This window comes from Macaca mulatta, chromosome X, assembly GCF_049350105.2.
Source record: "Macaca mulatta isolate MMU2019108-1 chromosome X, T2T-MMU8v2.0, whole genome shotgun sequence".
NCBI classification, from domain to species: Eukaryota; Metazoa; Chordata; class Mammalia; order Primates; family Cercopithecidae; genus Macaca; species Macaca mulatta.
Window position 1 is genome coordinate 72,162,540 of NC_133426.1, and position 21,583 is coordinate 72,184,122.

A 21,583-nucleotide genomic window follows, 5' to 3' on the forward strand; every position below is an offset into this window, starting at 1 on the left:
TGGCTGAACAGGGCCTAATCTAGGACTGATGGGAGAAGAGCTTGCAAACCAAGATCAAGATGTCATTTCTCTGCTAATACTCTCTACCAAACTGATCCCTACAAAAATTCACATAAAAGCAGGCACGTTTAGCTACTGTGTTGCAAGAGAAACCAGGACCTTGTTAAATAGTTCTCTCCATTACCATTTATTCTCTCAAGGGAAGCTTTAAAAAAAAAGAAAAAGAAAAAACAACAAATTGGTTTGACCACCTCATAAATCCAACAAGCATTGGTGTGGCATTTCAGTGGAGAAGGAAACTTGGGGGGGAAAAACTCATCAAGGTTGTAAGAAGGGCTCCCAATTTAACTGTCCCTGTCCCTATTTATCCACCTTTATTCACCACCCAAGACCACTATTATTCTAGAGCACTCTGATCTATAAAGGGGGTCAAAGCATCAGGAGCAGGCAGGTGTAAGAACCAAAAGACAAGAAACCAATTTGCTTGAGAAAAGCAGAGATTCTTCCTTTTACAGCTCTCCATGGCTGAGAGAGACAATGCCCAAGAGATCATCTCTGTGACTTAGAGACTGCTTTTTCAGAGGTTAAGAGTAGCATGAAGAACTTAAGATGATGACAAGAGTCTGAATTTTTAAAGTTTCAAGGTTTCAACAGAATGTGGATATATTCGAACTTTCAAAAAGGAGAGTGTTTAGAAAGGGAAAACCAGGACACACAAAACATTGGGAATTACTATGACCCCCAAGTGCTTCTGGCTCCAGGAAATAACCATTCATGTGTTTGCTGGAGGTCACAAAATTTTCCCCTATTACCTGGTGCAAAATGACTCATCACCTCCCAAAAGCTTCTTTTCAAACCACGATTTTCCCCTTTATTTTGATCAAATGCTCGGGAAGGGAAACATCACACACCGGGGCCTATCATGGGGAGGGGGGAGGGGGGAGGGATTGCATTGGGAGTTATACCTGATGTAAGTGACGAGTTGATGGGTGCTGACGAGTTGATGGGTGCAGCACAACATCATGGCACAAGTATACATATGTAACAAACCTGTACGTTATGCACATGTACCCTAGAACTTAAAGTATAATAATAAAAAATAATTTAAAAAAAGCATACTCATATATTAAAAAAAAAAAACAAACCAAAAACCAAATGCAGTCCTATTCTTTATGGCCTATAGACTCACTCCCAACTCATGGGGTAAAAAAAAGAAATGAAGGAATTCCCCCTAGGTTGGCCCCCAAACTCAGAATTAAATAGGAGGAGCTGCTGGCATCCACCTGGAGACTAAAACAACCTGAGGCTAAATCTACCTTTCCGAGAGTGGAAAATTTATTCAGATAATGTTTGAGAATTCATATACACCACAATAGGATAAAAACTAAACAATAGAAATCTCACACTTTTCCTTATACCTCCCTCCCCTACTGCCCAACCAGATTCCAGACCTTATATCACTGTCATTACCATTTCTGCTAAATTGAGGCCCCTCGGCACTCACATTACACTGGCAACTGCATGGTGACATAACACACCACAATTTTTCCAGTAAAAATCTCTAGTCTCTTTCTCCCTGGCTATATTGGCGATTCTCCAATTATTTCAGCACTTTAAAGGCTGCAACAGTATGCAAAATAATTTCCTTTTTTAAAAAAAAAAATAAGGTAATAAAGGTCCAGGAGATGGTGAGTTTTATTTTGTCTTGTCTGGATAGAGGTTTCACTTGCTCTCGAATGTTCCAGGGTGGAGATAAATTAGGATAAAGCACAGGATGTCGAGGTCTCTTCGGCTTAATCATCTCCCTCGTTTTCATCTTCACCGTCAATGGAGAGAGCAGCACACTTCCTTGCAGAACTGAACTTGGAAGCTGGATTTTCCTCAGGTTTTTTTGACTCAGGTGCAGATCTGGAGTCTTTATCCTTTTTGCCATCTTTCCTATCTGACTCCTTCCAGTGGTCTTTGTTCCCTCCCTCTCCTGGACCATGGCTAGAGTTCCCAGTTTGGCCTTTTGGGACATTCATCCCGTCTACTTCCTTTTCATCTTTCCTTGCTGGTCCTTACTCAGATGGTTGAGCTGGAGCTACTTTACCCCACCAGTTGTAGGGGATTGCTGCTCTGTGTCTGAGCTCTGAGATGGAGCAGGAGGTTTAGAACTTCACTTCACCCAACCATTCTCCTTTGGTGAAGGGGCTGGCGTTACCTTTAGGGGCTTATCAGGTTTGGGAGGTTTAGAAGTTAGAGACTGACAATCTTCCTCCTTATTGAGTGTTTCATTTTCTAGTGACTTCTCTCTCTCCTTCGTGCATTTCTGCCGGATGTGGCGGAGGTCCCAGTCTGCGATGACTCACTTCCTGTCCTCGACTGTTCCCGTTCCCGAGTTTCTTCACTTTGCCAGCTTGGGTGTCTCTCTCGAGGCTGTCGTTCTAGTTTTGGCTCATCCAGCTAACGCTGCAACTTCTCGTGTTCCTTCTGTAGCTGTTCTTCTACTTCTCTTTCTCTAGTAGCTGTGTCAACGTGCTTTGCCCCTCCAAAGATAGAAGCACCTTGACTGCACTGGGAGGTACTAGCAGAGGAATCATCTTCCTTAGGAGTACTCCGAGGCTTTAGATTCAGTTTGGGTCTTTGGGAGAGACCTCTATCATCACGCATATAATCATCCCGAGAGTAATCATCTCTGGAGCTCCATGACTGATCATCCTATCTGTCGTATAGGTCTTCATAGCCATTCCTGCCTCCTCTGTAGTCATCATCTCTGCTGCACCCACTGTCAAATGCTCTTCTGCCACTGCCTATCCGAGAATCATAGCCTCTATCATAGTCTCTGCTGCCTCGGTCAACATAGCCATCCCGGCTGCCGTATCAATCCATATCCCAGTGTGGGCCATACCGTTACCCATGCCGATACCCATCGTGATACCGGTCTGAATCACAACGATCTCGATACTAGTCTCCAAAGCTATTATCACCTCTTCTAGGCAGGTAGTCATCAAAGCTGTCTGTGGCAGGAGGAGTCCTCCAGTCTGTATCTGTTTTGTCAGAATCCCGCTTTCTATCATGGCCAAAAGAACGATCCTCCCTGTCTTTCCCCTGTGCTTGATCAGCAACGTCCACTTGAATTTTCCTGTTACCTAGAGACTCTTCATTGAGACTCATGGAACTGAGCAGGGAATCCAGGTCCTCAATTTCAGCATAATCAAAACCTTTCAACCTCTCTGGATTGCTGGGTTCACGTGGTAAAGGCACTGCACTGATATTTAATCCTCAAAAGAGTTCCTTAATTGATTCTTCTGTCATATCATAGGATAGGTTCCCTAGAAAAGCAGTGTAGGGTGGTGATTTAGGAAGACGGCTCTGGTCAATATTGGGTTCCCGAGTAGCCCGTGGAGCAGTGGGAAGGATGGAACGGTCAATTGAAGGTGACCTATACACATCATCATCACTACTGTGCCAAGTTGTTGAAACATCTCCTTCCAGGTCATCTGTTTCATCAGCCCAGGGGACTGGTTTGGAAACATAGGTGCTTCCTCTACCAGTCCTCCCATCCTCAGCCAGAAAGTCTGTTAGGAAGATAGTCTTCCCCTTCTTCTTCTTCTTTTTTGCTGAGGCCACCATGTTGGAAGAGGGAAAGAGTTTTGGGTGTGTTTCTCAGGAAGCTTTTCTCACTGGGGTTGGACAGCAAATGAGGATCAGTAGCAGGGAATAAAATGATAAAGCATGTAAGCAGACAAATGTAAGCACTGCTGATGAAGGTGAAATTCAGGCAGACTCCCTTCCTCCACATGCTACTCAAGATTTTCATGGGTAGAGGTTTGCTGACAATAGTGACTTTGTGGCTCCAATTTAGTAGTATTTCTGCTGAAGCACCCACAACCTCCTAGTTTCAGGAAATGAAGACAACTTTTATTTTTCTTCCTATAGTTTTGTGCCACGCAGGAGGTTTCACCCTACTTACAGAGTTAATTTCAGATATAAGATGGGAGGAGGGGGTATTTTACACTACCAATGCCTGGCTTTCATTTTTAGAAGATTGCAAAAGAACAAATACCAAATATACTATCAAAGAGTGCATTTGTGGTATATGAGAAACAATGATAATATGTGGGAGTGCAAGTACAGGGGAAACGTTTCCTTAATTATGTTTTGTTCCCCTCACCATAATATTATAATATTACACTTTGGACTAACAAGAACCCTTCCCTTGACCACCCCAGGCTCAAGCAATCCTCCCACCTCAGCCTCCTGGGTAGTTGGGACTACACATGCACACCACCACGTCCAGCTAATTTTTGTGTTTTTAGTAGAGACAGCATTTTGTCATGCCCAGGCTGGTCTCAAACTCCTGAACTCAAGCAATCCTCCTGCCTTGGCCTCCCAAACTGCTGGGATAACAGGCATGAGCCACTGTATCTGGCGACAAGTAATTTTCTAACCTCAGAAGAATATGCCTGAAAATCAATATCCAGATTTCTTCAGAAACACAAATCATACACCAGAGCTAAGACCCAGTATTAGATACTGATCATAATTTAGTTTTCTCCTAAAAAAGGTCTGATTGGTTAAGGTTTCAAAGTAAACATTGAATCAATATTCAAATGTACATTCAGGGATGTATCATAGAATTACGCTACTTTTCAGCTCAGAGGTTCACTAGCTTTATACTTGAGTTTCCAAATCCCCATCACCATCGTAAATAATGTTTCTTGGTTTCTCAGAAAGGAAAGTGAAAGAGTGCACAGAGGTACCCTTCAAAGTCTCTACAAGCTTCTGTTGATATATTCCTGCTTTTCTTCCACTCTATCCAAAGTGATTTCCAGATTATGAAAACAATTACAAAGCAAGCATTCCTTTTAAAAACATGTGAACCCCCTAGGTTAAAGAAGAAAGAGATTTTGTACCTGTTCATTATAACATTAGATTGAGTATCTGGTTGTCTTCAATCAAGATTGGAGCATTGACATGAAAAGGAGAAAACACCTACTCCAAATAAATATTTATAGTTGCCTCTCCAAATAATTCCTGGATCATTAGTTCTTGGAAATCTGGTACCACCAAATCCAAACCAATGGCCAGTGAATCTTCACTCATAGGTACATCCTGAACTGATATTTCAGGGTATTTCCTGAGAAATAATCAACGTAGGAAAATATTAATCCTACATATTGCAAGAGCTCAAATTATATGGGCTGTAGCGTATCTATTAGTTACATAATATCAACAGATGATTTGCAGTGTTTAGGTCAACTAAACAATAATGTGCCCACAAATTCTCCTTTCATTTTATTTGCATATTATATAATACAATGTCCAAACATTCTCACAGGACAACAACTCGATCACTTCAATTTAATGGGGAAAAAAAAAAAAAAGACATCACACCTGGAATAGCTATTACAAAAGAGACAGACAACAAGTGTTGGTGAGGATGTGAAAAAAATAGGAATCCCTATACATTGCTGAAATAAATAAATGTGAAATGGTATATCCACTTTGGAAAATAGTTTAGCTATTTCTTAAAAAGTTAAGTGTAATTTTTTCCACTCAGTTCCAATTACTTCCAGCAATTCCATTTTTGGTATCTATGCAAAAGAATTGCAAACACATTTCCACATAAAGATTTTCCTGTGAATGTTCATAGCAGCATCATTTATAATAGCAAAGAATTGGAAAACAACAGAAGTGTCCATTAACTGATTAATGTGTAAGTAAAATGTAGTATATCTATACAATGAAATACTATTCAGCAATACAAAGAGTTGAAGTAGTGATTCATGTCACAGCATAGATGAAAACACTATGCTATGTGAAATGTGCCAGACACAAATGACCACTTGTATTATTCTATTCATATGAAATGTCCAGAAGAGTAAAATCTACAGAAACAGCAAGTAGATTAGTAAATGACCCTGAGGGATCTTATTAGATTGATGAAAATGTTCTAAGATGGGATTATGGTGATAGTAACACAACTCAGTAAATCCACTACAAATTGAATTCTACACTTAAAATGGGCAAATTTTATGATATATAAGTTATCTTTCTCTTTCTCTCTCTTTTTTCTTTTTTTGGGTACAGAGTCTTACTCTGTCACCCAGGCTGGAGTGCAGTGGCATGATCTTGGCTCACTGTAACCTCCACCTCCTGGGTTCAAACGATTTTCCTGCCTCAACCTCCCTAGTAGCTGGAATTACAGGTGTGTGCCACCCTGCCTGGCTAATTTTTGTATTTTCAGTAGAGAAGGGGTTTTACCGTGTTGGCCAAGCCTAGTCTCAAACTCCTGATCTCAAGTGATCTGCCTGCCTTGGCCTCCCAAAGTGCTGGGATTACAGGTGTGAGCCACCCTGCCCTACCTACAAATTATATCTCTATAATGTTGTTTACACATATGAATTTTAGCTATATATAATATGTGTATATATGTAAATATCATACATATATGAATTTTTATCAATATATATGTATCATTTAGAGAGACTGTATAGCACATAGCAAATAACACAGCAATGTAATAGTACCCCCAAGGGTCAGGATTTGCAGCTCACAGGCCATGTTTCCATTCTGTGGTGTAGGGACTAAACAGACACCTCAGTTTCGAATGGGAAAGAAATAGAATTGGACAATGATTTGCTTTTCAGGTAAAGGAGGTAGTCTTAAGAGAACACAAATAATTCCCAGATTGTTTCTCATATTTTTGACCAACTTACTTAAGTTGTGTGAGGGCTCTGTAAAAAAGATTGAAAAAGCTAAACTACAGCTTAAAATTTCCACTGAAATAGCATACAGATACAGCAGAGGTTAATTTTATCATAGGATTAAATTTTCATTTTCAATAGGATAATTAATTTAGATATGTAACCACATTTTTCCATATTCTTTTTGAATTTATATTTTAGAAAACTGTCAAATACATGTAACTGGACAGCTTCTCTGACAGTTGAATTGTTAAATTAGGTTCTAAGATTTAATGTGTAGTTGTTTAATTATCATTTATTACTATAGTTGACAATAATCTAATATGTATTTCTTTTTTTCTTTTTTCCAGAGACAGGGTCTTGCTCTGTAGCTCAGGCTGGAGTGCAATGGTACAATCATGGCTCACTGCAGCCTCAACCTCCCAGGTTCAAGCGATCCTCCTACCTCAGCCTCCTGAGTATCTGGGACCACAGGCACTCCGTGTCTGGCTAATTAAAGAAAAAATGTTTTGTAGAGATGAGGGTCCACCTATGTTTCCCAGGCTGGTCTCAAACTCCTGGGCTCAGGTTATTCACTCACCTCAGCCTCCCAAAGCGCTGGGAGTACTTACAAGTGTGAACCACCGCACCTGGCCTTGTGTGTCTCAAAATATCTAGAAGAGGCTGAGGTGGGTTGGTCATGCCTGTAGTCTCAGCTACTTGAGAAGCAGAGGTGGGAGGATCACTTGAGCACAGGAGTTTGAGTCTACGGTGAGCTATGATCATGCTACTGCACTTCAGCCTGGGTGACAGAATGAGACCCTGTCTCAAAAAAAAAAAATTCTGTCTAAGAATGAGGATAAAAAATACATAGAAGAGAATAATTCAAACGTTCTTAGCATAAAGAAAAATATTTAAAATAATGGATATTCCAATTACACTGATTTGATCTTTACAAGTGATATGAATTTATTAAATTACCATAGGTACTCCAAAAATATATACCTCTGTTATGTATCAATAAAAATAAAATTAAAAAACAAATAGCATTTATTACAACATTCTAGATGTCATAAAGTCTGAGAGCCACAAACTTCTTTCTCTCTGATGCCTTTAGGAAAGCTTTTCTGGTGCACTGTTTTTCAGATGTGCCTATTGTTAGCATTCTGCACCTCTGTTCAGTTGATGGATGTGATGAAGACAACACATGTATGCCACTCTCCTGGGCCAACACCCAGGTAGATAGATGGCTTTTATGCTGTTGGCTTTAGCAGTCAGTATCTGCAAAAATTTAATTTATGAACAGAAGTTTACCATTCATACCTCCTTCTCCAAAAATATGTCATTCCCATTGTCTTACTTCTTAAACACCTCAGCTCCCAGATACAATTGATTTAATGGCTCGCTTCTCTTTATAGTACCCAGGCGCTAGGATACCCCTACTTACACCTGTAATTACCGTTCCCTCAAACACATTATCTCTCCCAAAAGATTCTAGCTCTTCAGGTTTCCTCCATATACCCTCAAAAGATATTTCAGAATATTCTGCCTCCTAAATGATCTTCCACTGGAAGTCTTCTCCAGTCATTTCCTTCTCAGATTTCCTTTTCTAAAACTTCCACCTTCCTTCACCAGACTTAATGATTCTTCACTTGGCCCTTCCTTCTACCCAAATAGACATCAATAAAACATAGACGTCTTAACAGGTAACTCTCCTCAGAAGATACCCAAATATCTGCCATCCATAAAATACACTTGAAAATGATATACATGTTTATTCTCCTGTTTCCTTTAACATGTATAGAAAATCTCAAATTTGCAGACCATTTTTTTCCCAAATAGTTACTCTATATTTTTTATTACATTTATAGTATTTGCTAATTTAAATTTTTGTTGTTTTGGGGAATGGATTTTTTTTGGCTAGAATTTTAACTAGCTATTGCTTACATATTGCAAAAGTGTTAATTTTATACCCATATTTTATACTAAGTAAACTTTGTTTTAATATCTTATTTCTTCAATCATGATACTACTGAATGTATTTTCAATGGGCTGGTTGTCATTGTTCTATTCTGTAGCCACAAAATAACAGGTCAGACTAGTTATTTTGCAAGTACGTTTTGGTGGTCATAAAGGGAACTGAGCAAGAATATAGAGAGCAGTACCATTGCCACCACTAAGAAAAAAACTCAAATGCATAATATACTGGCAGAGTACCAATGATGTTATTTTTGTAATTGAAGGAAAGCACTATTTGTTTAGTTGAAAATAAGATATGCCTTCACATTTTAACATAGCTGTAGCCCCTATTAAATTACCAACACATTGCCGACAAGACTGCTTACCCATTGTCTCTATCTGCTGGGTTGATAGATGAAACTAAATTTTTGGATTCATCTTTCAAATAGGTAAGACACTGTCAAGGAGACTTTTATTTTTGTCTTCAACAAGTGCATGAACATTTTTAAATATTTCCATCTAAATAGTTTAGAGGAAATGATACTTGATTATGTACCCGTTCATAATCAGGTCTTTCTCAGGTCATATTTGATGTGATTCTTATTGAGAATATTTAATAATGATATGAGAAATAATAGCAACAAGCATGGGATTTTTTTTTTACCCATCCTCCACCATATTATCTCAGAATGTTACAGCATCTTCTCTGCTGGAATGTGGAAATATTGATGAGCACATGGGGAAGCTGAAGCCCCAGATGTGACTGGTAATGACCTGCAATGAGACCCACATTTTATTGCCATTAGCTACCTGAATGCTGCAATGGTCAGACAACTTTGTTGTACAAAACCAAATTTTAATCATCCTTTGTCAGAAATGTTTTCACTAAACAAATATTTTAGGATCTCAACATCAAAGTGGAAAAAGAAAAAGACCCAGTGCATTTAAATGGGAGGTTTAGAAGAATTAGTGACAATTTAGAATTGTCCCTATGTTTTAGCTTCTGAGTGTCTACATTAAGACATTCTAAAAGCTTGGCGTTTTAAGTATACACAGGGTAAGATAAAACTGAAGAACAAAGGGAAAAACCAGCCTCCTGGGAGTAATGCCTGATTCCAGGACTGGGCAGGCAAAGTACAAATTGAGCCTGAAGCATCCTATTATGACAAAAGTAAAGGCTCAAAATAATGAGGATATATCTATCAATGGGTATATTCTAGTAATGAATTATAAATCTTCGAGGTAAATAAGAATCAATGAATCCATGCTGATATAAATAAATAAACAGGGAAGAAAGAAAAGCTCTTCCTTGTGGTAGAATGCAAAATAAAAACACAGAAGAATGATGTAACTAGAAAATTACTGTTGTACAACCATCACGGTAATACATGATTCAGTTAAGAGTCCTCAATTCATGCTAAAATTAAAGGATAAAATTTTGAGGAATAGAATATTTGTAAAGACTCAAAAGTATCTCCCTACTAATATTAATTACAAAGAAAAAATAATAAGAGTGGATAAACTTGGAGTATATCACCTTAAACAAATGATCAAAGTTGATATCACCAATGATATTATGCAGCAAGGACACAGCATCACTTCTTTATATTACTGTCGAAAACATACAGCGTGATTCTACCCATGACACCACACTAAACTCAAAGTGAGGAACATCCTACAAAAAATACTGGCCTGTACTCCTCAAAAGTATTGCAGTCATGAAAGACAAACACAGGCTGAGGAACTCTTCTATATTAAAAGAGAATTAACAGACATAACAACAAAATGTTGTGTATGATCCTGGCTTGAACCCTAGATTGAAAACAGGGGAGAGGGTGTGGTTGTGGCTACAATATTTGTGAAAAAAATTGCTGAAATTTGAATGTAGATTAGGAATTAGAAAATAGGGATTAGAAATAGGAATTAAGACATAGTATTAAGTCAGTGCTAAGTTTCCTGATTTTGATATGGTACAGTGGTTATGTAAGAATATGTCATTGTTATTAGAAAACACATGTTAACGTGTTTAGAGGAAACAGGCACCATGTCTACAACTTACTCTCAAAAAGTTCAGAAAAAAGTGTTTGTATGTGTCAGTGGAGGATGGAGAGAGAGAGAGAAACAAATGATAATTAAAATGTTAAAATTGGAGAATTTAGGTAAAGGCTATCTGGGAGTCCTTTGTAGAATTCTCATAAATGTTCTATTTCAATTATATCAAAATTTTAAGTTACCAAAAAAATCAAAAGTGGAAAGTAGGGCCCACTCAAATGGGAGGCAAAACTCTGTAGTCAATGACTCTACTACCTGGGTTTGAATTTTGAGTCTATCATATATTAACTATGTGACCTTGTACAAAACAGTTAAACTTGCCATAACTCAATTCCCTCATTTGTGAAATGAGAATAATATTAGAGCCTATCTGATAGAAATATTTTCTGAAAATTAAATAAGACAATCTATGTAAGGCACTTAGTACAGTATCCAGCACATCATAAGTACTCAATAAACATCAGCCATTAATTATTATCTAATGGTTCTAAGTTGCTTAATCAAGTCTGAGGAGTCAAAGCAATAACTTAAGACTTCCTGCCTGAGGTACACCTAGATAGCACCCTGCAAGAAAATTGTTTATGATTAGATATTCTGTATTCGAAGGACTTAAAACAAAAACCCTACAATCTTAGGTTGCAAGAGGCCAGTAAAAATGGAACTGGGAACTCCTAATTATATCAGAAATCATACGTGAAATTGTTTTGTTCCTCTGGCCAGTCTAATCTTTTGTGTAAAGAACCTCTATGGAAGATCCACGGCGCTTTAGCAAGGTAGAGCTGAGGTGTTGCTTCCAATTTATTCTAGGAGAATCCCAGGTGAGGTGTAAGTTCTATTAGGCTCCTTAGAACCTTAGAATAACTGGTATTTTTCCTATGTTAGTTATCAAAGACATTGCTGGAGCCACCTTAAGGATACAGACAGAAGTAACCTACAACCAACAGCCAGCAACTAGGGTGCACCTATCATGATTGTGCCACAGCAAGTTAGCCTGTTATCATTTTAAAAGTATAAAAACAAAAGAAAACACAATATATACTGAACTGATGATATGTTTGGCTTTCCTTGGCAGCTATCTTCTTTATTCTGACACACAATTTATACATGCTGTCTAACTGCTCTGATCTAAAAGATAAGAATAAACTTGGAAAGAGAAGAAGTATGGGATGTGAGCATAAGGGGGCTTCTATAAGCAAGAAAATATGTAGAATCAATAAACTCACCTTTTTCTATTCATGTCTACTACATAATTTCCACTCGTCAAACTCAATATAAACTGGAGAATCTAACAAACCATGGAGAACACTTCAATAAGGACATGATGCTCACTATTTAAGGAAACAAATAAAGAGGAATGTTATAAGAGATACAACTAAGCACAATGAAAATTAATACATTTTTCTTTTGACCTTCATGGAATTATATATTATAATTATTTTATATCTAAGCCAAGAATGTTATAGAATAGCTATAATTAATAATTTACAGAAAAGAAAGAATAAAAAACTTCGAAAGACTGAACTGGCACCTATGTTAATAGCTGCTGTTGCTTCCAGTACTTTTGTCTTAGGTTTGTTATTTCAAGGCAAAGGTTGCATATTTCCAGCAACATTTACATATTGCCAAAATGAAGCAAGACAGAAAGATGTCTATAGAATTTTGAAGATATATCTAATAACATATTGAACTGTATGAGTTAACAGTTTTAATTTTCTTCATAAGAATTATCCCATTACTCTGATTATTCCAAACTTAAAATTTAAGTCCTTTTAACCTTTCCATCAGTCAATAGTCCATACAGGTATTACTGTAACATTTTTGGAAATACAGACTAATACCTTCTAAACTTGAGAATATAAGAATCTTTGCAAACCAAGATAATACAAATGCAGATTCTTTACTAACAATCAAAGGGGTAGAAAAATACTTCATAGAAGGCTGAGAGAACAACTAAGTCTCTAGGCCAGTGGGTATATATCAAACTAACATATCTATACTTCCTTTGAAGGATATGGAAAGAGACATCTTGTATCAGATTAATAAACTACAAACTTCATATATAGAATTAACTTTAAGTATGATCTAATACAATCCAAATTCCACAGTGGGAAAGTATCACCAATATTTGGCTAGAAGGAAACTCTGAAGGCCATCTAGTTTGCTATAGACAAAGTTTTTGGTCTGGTTTACCTATAAAACAAGTCAGAACCCACTGGAGCATCATTAAACACATGATATATATGTATGTAATGGTTAACATTCAACAACAGACTGATGTCCAAAATTAACATGAAGGGTTGGCTTATGGTTGATGTCAATAAAAATCTTGGCTTATATTCAACGTTGCTGAAAAGGCAAGAAAAATACTTCTACTTTACCCTCTCTCTCTTTTATTCCTTGTGGATGTGAAAAGTTTAATTCGTTAAGTCAATTACAAAAGAGAGACTCATACAATTAAAAATACATTTGTACTTCATTGAAAGATTGACAGGCGAGCCCAAGTTTAATTTTAATATAATGAACATTTGTTAGAACAAATGCATGCATGTCTCCTCTAAGGTAAATAATAGGTTATAACCTTTTCTCACAGAAATTATTGTGAAATGGTTAACCATTTAAATTTTGCATTTGGGATGCTGTGGAGAAAAAAGAATGCTTATACACTGTTTGTGGGAATGTAAATTAGCTTAGCCACTGTGAAAAACAGTTTGGTGATTTCTCAAAGAAGTTACTTTTTTTTTTTTTAAATTTCCATAGGTTATTGAAGAACAGATGGTGTTTGGTTACATAAGTAAGATCTTTCGTGGTGATTTGTGAGATTCTGGTGCACTCACCACATGAGCAGTATACACTGCACCCCATTTGTAGTCTTTTATCCCTCATCCCCTTCCCACCCTTTCCCCCCAAGTCCTCAAAATCCATTGTGTCATTTTTACACCTTTGCATCCTCATAGCTTAGTTCCCACATATGAGTGAGAACATACGATGTTTGGTTTTCCATTCCTGAGTTACTTCACTTAGAATAGTAGTCTCCAATCTCATGCAGGTTGCTGCGAATGCCATTAATTCATTCTTTTTTATGGCTGAGTAGTATTCCATCATATATATATAGTATTCCATTATACATATATAGTATTCCATCATATCTAAGATATATAGTATTCCATTATATATATATATATATATATATAATGGAATGCTGCTATATATGTCTCAGTTTCTTTGTCCACTCATTGATTGATGGGCATTTGGGTTGGCTCCACGTTTTTGCAATTGCAAATTGTGCTGCTATAAACATGCATGTACAAGTATCTTTTCATATAATGACTTTTTTCCTCTGGGAAGATACCCAGTAGTGGGATTGCTGCATTGAGTGTTAGTTCTACTTTTAGTTCTTTAAGGAATCTCCACACTGTATTTCACAGTGGTTGTACTAGTTTACATTCCTACCAGCAGTGTAGAAGTGTTCCCTGTTCACTGCATCCATGCCAACATCTATTTTTTTTTTTATTTTTTGATTATGGCCATTCTTGCAGGAGTAAGGTGGTAATACATTGTGGTTTTGGTTTTCATTTCTCTGATTATTAGTGCTGTTGAGCATTTTTTCATATGTTTGTTGACTATTTGTATATCTTGTTTTGAGAATTTTCTGTTTATGTCTTTAACCCACTTTTTGATGGTCTTGTTTGTTTTTTCTTGCTGATTTGTTTGAGTTCATTGTAGATTCTGGATATTAGTACTTTGTCAGATGTATAGATTGTGAAGACTTCTTCCCACTCTGTGGGTTGTCTCTGTACTCTGCTGACTGCTTTTTGCCATGCAAAAGCACTTTAGTTTAATAAAGTCCTAGTTATTTATCTTTGTTTTTATTGCATTTGCTTTTGAGTTCTTGGTCATGAAATCCTTGCCTAAGCCAATGTTTAGAAGGGTTTTTCCAATGTTATCTTCTTGAATTTTTATAGTTTCAGGTCTTAGATTTAAGTCCTTAATCCATCTTAAGTTGAAAGTTAGAGTATAAGGTTAGAGAAGAAGATTTCATTTCATTATCTTACATGTGGCTATTCAATTATCCCAGCACCATTTGTTGAAAAGGGTGTCGTACTATGTTGAAGAGGAGTGGTGAGAATGGGCATCCTTGTCTTGTTCCAGTTCTCAGAGGGAATGCTTTCAGCTTTTCCCCATTGTTATGTTTTCTGTCAGTTTGTCTTAGATGGCTTTTATTACATTGAAGTATATCCCTTGTATGTTGATTTTGCTGAGAGTTTTAATCATAAAGCAATGTTGGATTTTGTCAAATGCTTTCTCTGCATCTATTAAAATGATCGTGTAATTTTAAAAACATTCTGTTTCTGTGCTGTATCACATTTATTGACTTGCTCAAAGTTAAACCATCCCTGCTTCCCTGGTGTGAAACCCACTTGATCATGGTGGATTATCCATTTGATATATTGTTAGGTTTGGTTAGCCAGAATTTTGTTAAAAATTTTAGTATCTATATTAATCAGGGATGTTAGTTTATAGTTTTCTTTTTTGGTTATGTCCTTTCTTAGTTTTGGTATTAGAGTGATACTGATTTCAAAGAATGATGCACAGGGTTCCCTCTTTCTCTGTCTTGTGGAATAGAGTCAACAGGATTGGTACCAATTATTCTTTGAATGTCTGGTAGAACTCTGGTGTGCATCCTTCTGGTCCTAGACTTTTTTTGTTGTTGTTGGTAATTTTAAAATTACCATTTCAAACCTTGGTCTGTTCAAGGTTTCTGATTCTTCCTGATTTAAGCTAGGAGGGTTGTATCTTTCCAAGAATTTATCCATCTCTTCTAGGTTTTCTAGTTTATGTGCATAAAGGTGTTCATAGTAGCCTTGAATGATCTTTTGTATTTCTGTGGTGTCAGTTGTAATATCTCCCATTTCATTTCTTATTAAAGTTACTTGGATTTTCTCTCTTCTTTTCTTGGTTAATTTTGCTTATGATCTATCGGTTTTATTTATCTTTCCAAAGAACCAGCTTTTTCTCTCATTTATCTTTTGTATTGTTTTATTTTGTTTCAATTTCATTCGTTCTGTTTTGATCTTAGTTATTTCCTTTCTTCTGCTGGGTTTGGGTTTGGTTTGTTCTTGTTTCTCTAGTTCCTTAGGGTGTGACCTTAGATTGTCTGTGCTCTTTCAGACTTTTTGACATAGGCTTTTAGGGCTATGACCTTTCCTCTTAGCACCGCCTTTGCTTTATCTCAGAGGTTTTGATAGGTTGTGTCACTATTGTCGTTAAGTTTGAAGAATATTTTAAGGTTTGTTTTGATTTCATTTTTGATCCAATTATCATTCAGTAGCAGGTTAATTTTTATGTATTTGCATGGTTTTGAAGGTTCCTTTTGAAGTTGATTTCCAATTTTATTCCACTGTGGTCTGAGAGAGTGCTTGATATAATTTCAATTTTTAAAAATTTATTGAGGCTCATTTTGTGTCCTATCATATGGTCTATCTTGGAGAAAGTTCCATGCACTGTTGAATAGAATGTATATTCTCGGTTGTTGGATGGAATGTTCTGTATATATCTGTATTTGTTCCAGGGTATAGTTTAAATTCATTGTTTCTTTGTTGTCTTTCTGTCTTGATGACCTGTCTATTGCTGTCAGTGGATTACTGAAGTCCCCCACTGTTATTGTGTTGCTGTTTGTCTCATTTCTTAGGTGTATTAGTATTTATTTCATAAATTTGGGAGTTCCTGTGTTAGGTGCATATATGTTTAGGATTGTGATATTTTTCTGTTGGACAAGGCCTTTTACCATTATATAATGTCCCCCTTTGTCTTTTTTAATGGCTGTTGCTTTAAAGTTTGTCTGATGTAAGAATAGCTACCCCTGCTCACTTTTGGTGTCCATTTGCATGAAATGTATTTTTCCACTCATTTACCATAAGTTTATATGAGTCCTTATGTGTTAGGTGAGTCTCTGGAAGGCAGTAGATGGTTGGTGAATTCTTATCCATTCTGCAATTCTATACCTTTTAAGTGAAGTAATTAGGCCATTTACATTCAGTGTTAGTATTGAGATGTGCGGTCCCATTCCATTAATCATGCTATTTGTTGCCTGTATACCTTGGTTTTTGTTTTTGTTTTTTAACTTGTATTTTTGTTTTATAGGTCCTGTGTGATTTATGCTTTGAAGAGATTCTGTTTAGATATATTTCCAGAATTGGTTTCAAGATATAGAGCTCCTTTCAGCAGTTCTTGTAGTGGTGGCTTGGTAGGGGTGAATTATCTCAGTATTTGTTTGTCTGAAAAAGAAAAATAAATTCATCATATGTGAAACTTAGTTTTGTTGGATACAAAATTTTTGGCTGATAATTTTTTTGTTTGAGGAGCCTGAAAATAGAGCCCCAATCCCTTCTAGCTCATAGTGTTTCTGCTGAGAAATCTACCGTTTATCTGGTAGGTTTTTTTTTTTGTTTTTGTTTTTGTTTTTTTTGTTTTTTGTAACCTTGTATTTTTGTCTCACAGCTCTTAAGATTATTTTCTTCATCTTAATTTTAGACAATCTGATGACAATGTGATTAGGTGATGATCTTTCTGCTATGTATTTTCCAGGTTTTCTTTGTGTTTCTTGTTTTTGGATGTCTATATCTCTAACAAGGCCAAGGAATTTTTCCTTGATTATTCTCCCAAATACGTTTTCCAAACTTTTAGATTTCTCTTATAACTCAGGAATACCAATTCTTCTTAGGTTTGGTCATTTAACATAATCCCAGACTTCTCGGATGCTTTCTCCACATTTTCTTATTCTTTTTTTCCTTTGTGTTTGTTGGATTGTGTTAATTTGAAAACCTTGCCTTTGAGCTCTGAATTTCTTTCTTCTACTTGTTAGATTTTATTGTTGAGACTTTCCAGAGCATTTTGCATTTCTATAACTGTGTCCATTTTTCCTGAAGTTTTGATTGTTTTTTCTTTATGTTGTCTATTTCTTTAAATATTTCCCCCTTCACTTCTTGTATCTTTTTTTTTTTTTTTTTTTTAATTTTCTTCCATGGGGCTTTGCCTTTCTCTGGTGCCTCCTTGATTAGCTTAATAACTAACCTCCTGAATTATTTTTCAAGTAATTCAGGGATTTCTTCTTGGTTTGGATCCATTCCTGGTGAGCTAGTGTGATTTTTGGGGGGTGTTATGAACCTTGTTTTGTCATGTTACTTGAGTTGTTTTCTCATTCTTTCTCATTTGGGTAGGCTCGTCAGAGGGAATGTCTAGGGCTGAAGGCTGTTGTTCAGATTCTTTTGTCTTGCAGGGTGTGTTTTTGATGTAGTACTCACCCCCTTTTTCTATGGATGTGGCTTCCTTAGAGCCAAGCTGTAGCGATTGTTATCTCTATTCTGGATCTAGCCACGCAGCAAGCCTACCCAGCTCTGGACTGGAACTGGGGGTTGTCTGCACAGAGTCTTGTGATGTGAACAGTCTGTGGGTCTCTCAACCATGGATACCAGCACAGTATTTATATCCCAGGTCCTGAAGGAGAAATCCTCTTCCTTCAGAGGGTCTGTGGTTCCTCTTGTGTTTCCTGATTTATTCCTCCCGTCGTTCTGGAGCAAAAATTTATGATGTGGGTGGGCCTCCACACCCTGCTCTGTTCATCTGAGTAAGAGCTGCAATCTAGTCCTTCCTCCAGTATGCCACGATCCCTCCCTCCCATCTGCCATAATCCTCTCAAAGAACTGAAAACAACCATTTGACCCAGCAATCCCATTACTGAGTGTGTATCTACAGGACAACATATTGTTCTTCCAAAAGGTCAGGGACTGACGTGTTCATGGTTACACTATTCACAATAGCAAAGACATTGAATTGACCTAGGTACCCATCAATGGTAAACCAGATAAAGAAAATGTGCTACATATACACCATGAAATACTATGCAGCCATGAAAGAATGAAATCAGATTCTTTGCAGCAACATGAATTCAGCTGGAGGCCATTATCCTAAGCAAATTGACACAGGAAAAGAAAATAGAAAAACACATGTTCTCACTTATAAGTGGGGGCTAAATGTTGAGTACTCATGGATATAAAGACAGCAACAATAGAAGCTGAAGGCTACCAGAGGGAGGAGACGGGGAGACGGCAAAGGATTGAAAAACTAATTGTTGGGACACGTTCTGAAATTGAGGCAATAATTAAAAACCTACAAACCAAAAAAAAAAAAAAAAAAAAAAAAGAAAGAAAAGCCCAGGAGGGAAGACTCAAAGCCAAATTCTACCACAGGTACAAAGAAAAGCTGGTACCATTCCTTCTGAAACTATTCCAAACAAACAATTGAAAAGGAGGGACACCTCCCTAACTCATTTTATGAAGCCAGCATCATCCTGATACCAAAATTGGGAAGAGACACAACAAAGAACACTTCAGGCCAATATCTCTAATAAACATTGATGCGAATATCCTCAATAAAATTCTGGCAAATTGAACTAGCAGCACACCAAAAACTTGTCCATCATGATTGAGTTAGCTTCACCCCTGGAATGCAAGTCTGGCTCAACATACGCAAATCAATAAACGTAATCCATCACATAAACAGAACCAAAGACAAAACCCACATGATTAACTCAATAGATGCGGAAAAGGCCTTTGATAAAATTCAACATCCCTTCATGTTAAAAACTCTCAATAAACTATGTATTGATGGAACATATCTCAAAATAATAGGAACTTTTTATGATAAACCCACAGTCAATATCATATTGCATGAGCAAAAGCTGGAAGCATTCACTTTGAAAACCAGTGCAAGACAAGGATGCTCCTTCTCAACACTCCTATTCAACATCTTATTGGAAGTTCTGGCCAGGGCAATCGCACAAATGAATAAAGAGTATTCAAATAGGAAGAAAGGAAGTCAAATTGTCTCTGTTTGCAGACGACATTATTTTATATTTAGAAAACCCTTCATCTTAGCACCAAAATTTCTTAAAATAATAAGCAACTTTAGCAAAGTCTCAGGATACAAAATTAACATGCAAAAATCACAAGCATTCCTTTACACTAATAATAAACAAGCAGAGAGCCATATCATGAATGAACTCCCATTCGGAATTGCTACAAAAAGAAAATACGTGGGAATACAGCTAAGAAGGGATGTGAAGGACCTCATCAAGGAGAACTACAAACCACTGCTCGAGGAAATGAGAGAGGACACAAACAAATGGAAAAACATTCCATCTTCATGTATAGGAAGAATCAATATCATGAAAATGACCATACTGCCCAAAGTAATTTGTAGATTCAGTGCTATTCCCATCAAATTACCATTGACATTTTTCACAGAATTAGAAAAAAAAAAAAAAAAACCTTTAAATTTCATGTGGAATTAAAGAAGACCATGTATAGCCAAGACAATCTTAAGCAAAAAGAACAAAGCTGGAGGCATCATGCTACCTGACTTCGAACTGTACTACAAGGCTACAGTAACTAAAACAGCATGGCACTGGTACCAAAACAGACATATAGCCAATTGAACAGAACAAAGACCTCAGAACTAACACTACACATCTACACCATCTGATTTTCTACAAACCTGACAGAAACAAGCAATGGGGAGAAGGTCCCCTATTAAACAAATGGTGCTGGGAAAACTGGTTAGCCACATTCAGAAAACTGAAACTGGACCCCTTCCTTACACCTTATACAAAAATTAACTCGAGATGGATTAAATACTTAAACCATAAAAACCCTAGAAGAAATCTTAGGCAATACCATTCAGGACATAGGCATGGGCAAAGACTTCATGATGAAAATCCCAAAAGCAATTGCAACAAAAGTCAAAATTGACAAATGGGATCTAATTAAACTAAAGAGCTTCTGCTCAGCAAAAGAAACTATCATCAGAGTGAACAGGCAACTTACAGAATGGGAGAAAAGTTTTTCAATCTACCCATCTGACAAAGGTCTAGTATCCAGAATTTACAAGAAACTTAAACAAATTTACAAGAACAACAACAACAAAAAAAAAAACATCAAAAAGTGGACAAAGGATATGAACAGACACTTCTCAAAAGAAGGTATTTATGCAGCCAACAAATATATGGGAAAAAACTCAAAATCACTGATATAAGAGAAATGCAAATCAAAACCACAAGATACCATCTCACACCACTCAGAATGGCAATTATTAAAAAGTCAATAAAAAACAGATGCTGGTGAGGCTGTGGAGAAATAGGAATACTTTTGGGAATGTAAATCAGTTCAACCATTGTGGAAGACAGTGTGGCAATTGCTAAAGGATCTAGAATCAGAAATACCATTTGACCCAGCAATCCCATTACTAGGTATACACCCAAAGGAATATAAATTATCCTACTATAAAGACACATGCACACACATGTTTATTGCAGCATTATTTACAATAGCAATGTCATGGAACTAACCGAAATGCCCATCAATAATAGACTGGATAAAGAAAATGTGACACCCATACATCATGAAATACTATGCAGCCATACAAGTTAATGAGATCATGTCCTTTGCAGGAACATGGATGAAGCCGGAAGCCATCATCCTCAGCAAACTAACACAGAAACAGAAAACAAAGCACTGCATGTTCTCACTCATAAATGGGAGCTGAACAATGAGAATACATGGACACAGGGAGGGGAACAGCATATACCAGGGACTGTTGTGGTGTGGAGGGTGAGGGGAAGGAACTTAGAGGTCAATAGGTGCAGCAAACCACCATGGCGCATGTATAGCTATGTAACAAACCTGCACATTCTCTACATGTATCCCAGAACTTAAAGTAATATATGTATATATATATATATATATACACACACACACATATATACACACATATATGTAAATAATTAAGGACATTAAAGACAATACAGATAAATGGAATGATATTCCAAGTTTATGAATTAGAAGGAT

At 36.8% G+C, this 21,583-nt stretch overlaps 1 pseudogene; it reads right to left on the reverse strand.

The window, feature by feature from the left end:
• Positions 1-1,757: 1,757 nt before the first annotated feature.
• LOC712468 (eukaryotic translation initiation factor 4B-like) lies at positions 1,758-3,615 on the reverse strand (annotated as a pseudogene).
• Positions 3,616-21,583: the final 17,968 nt, after the last annotated feature.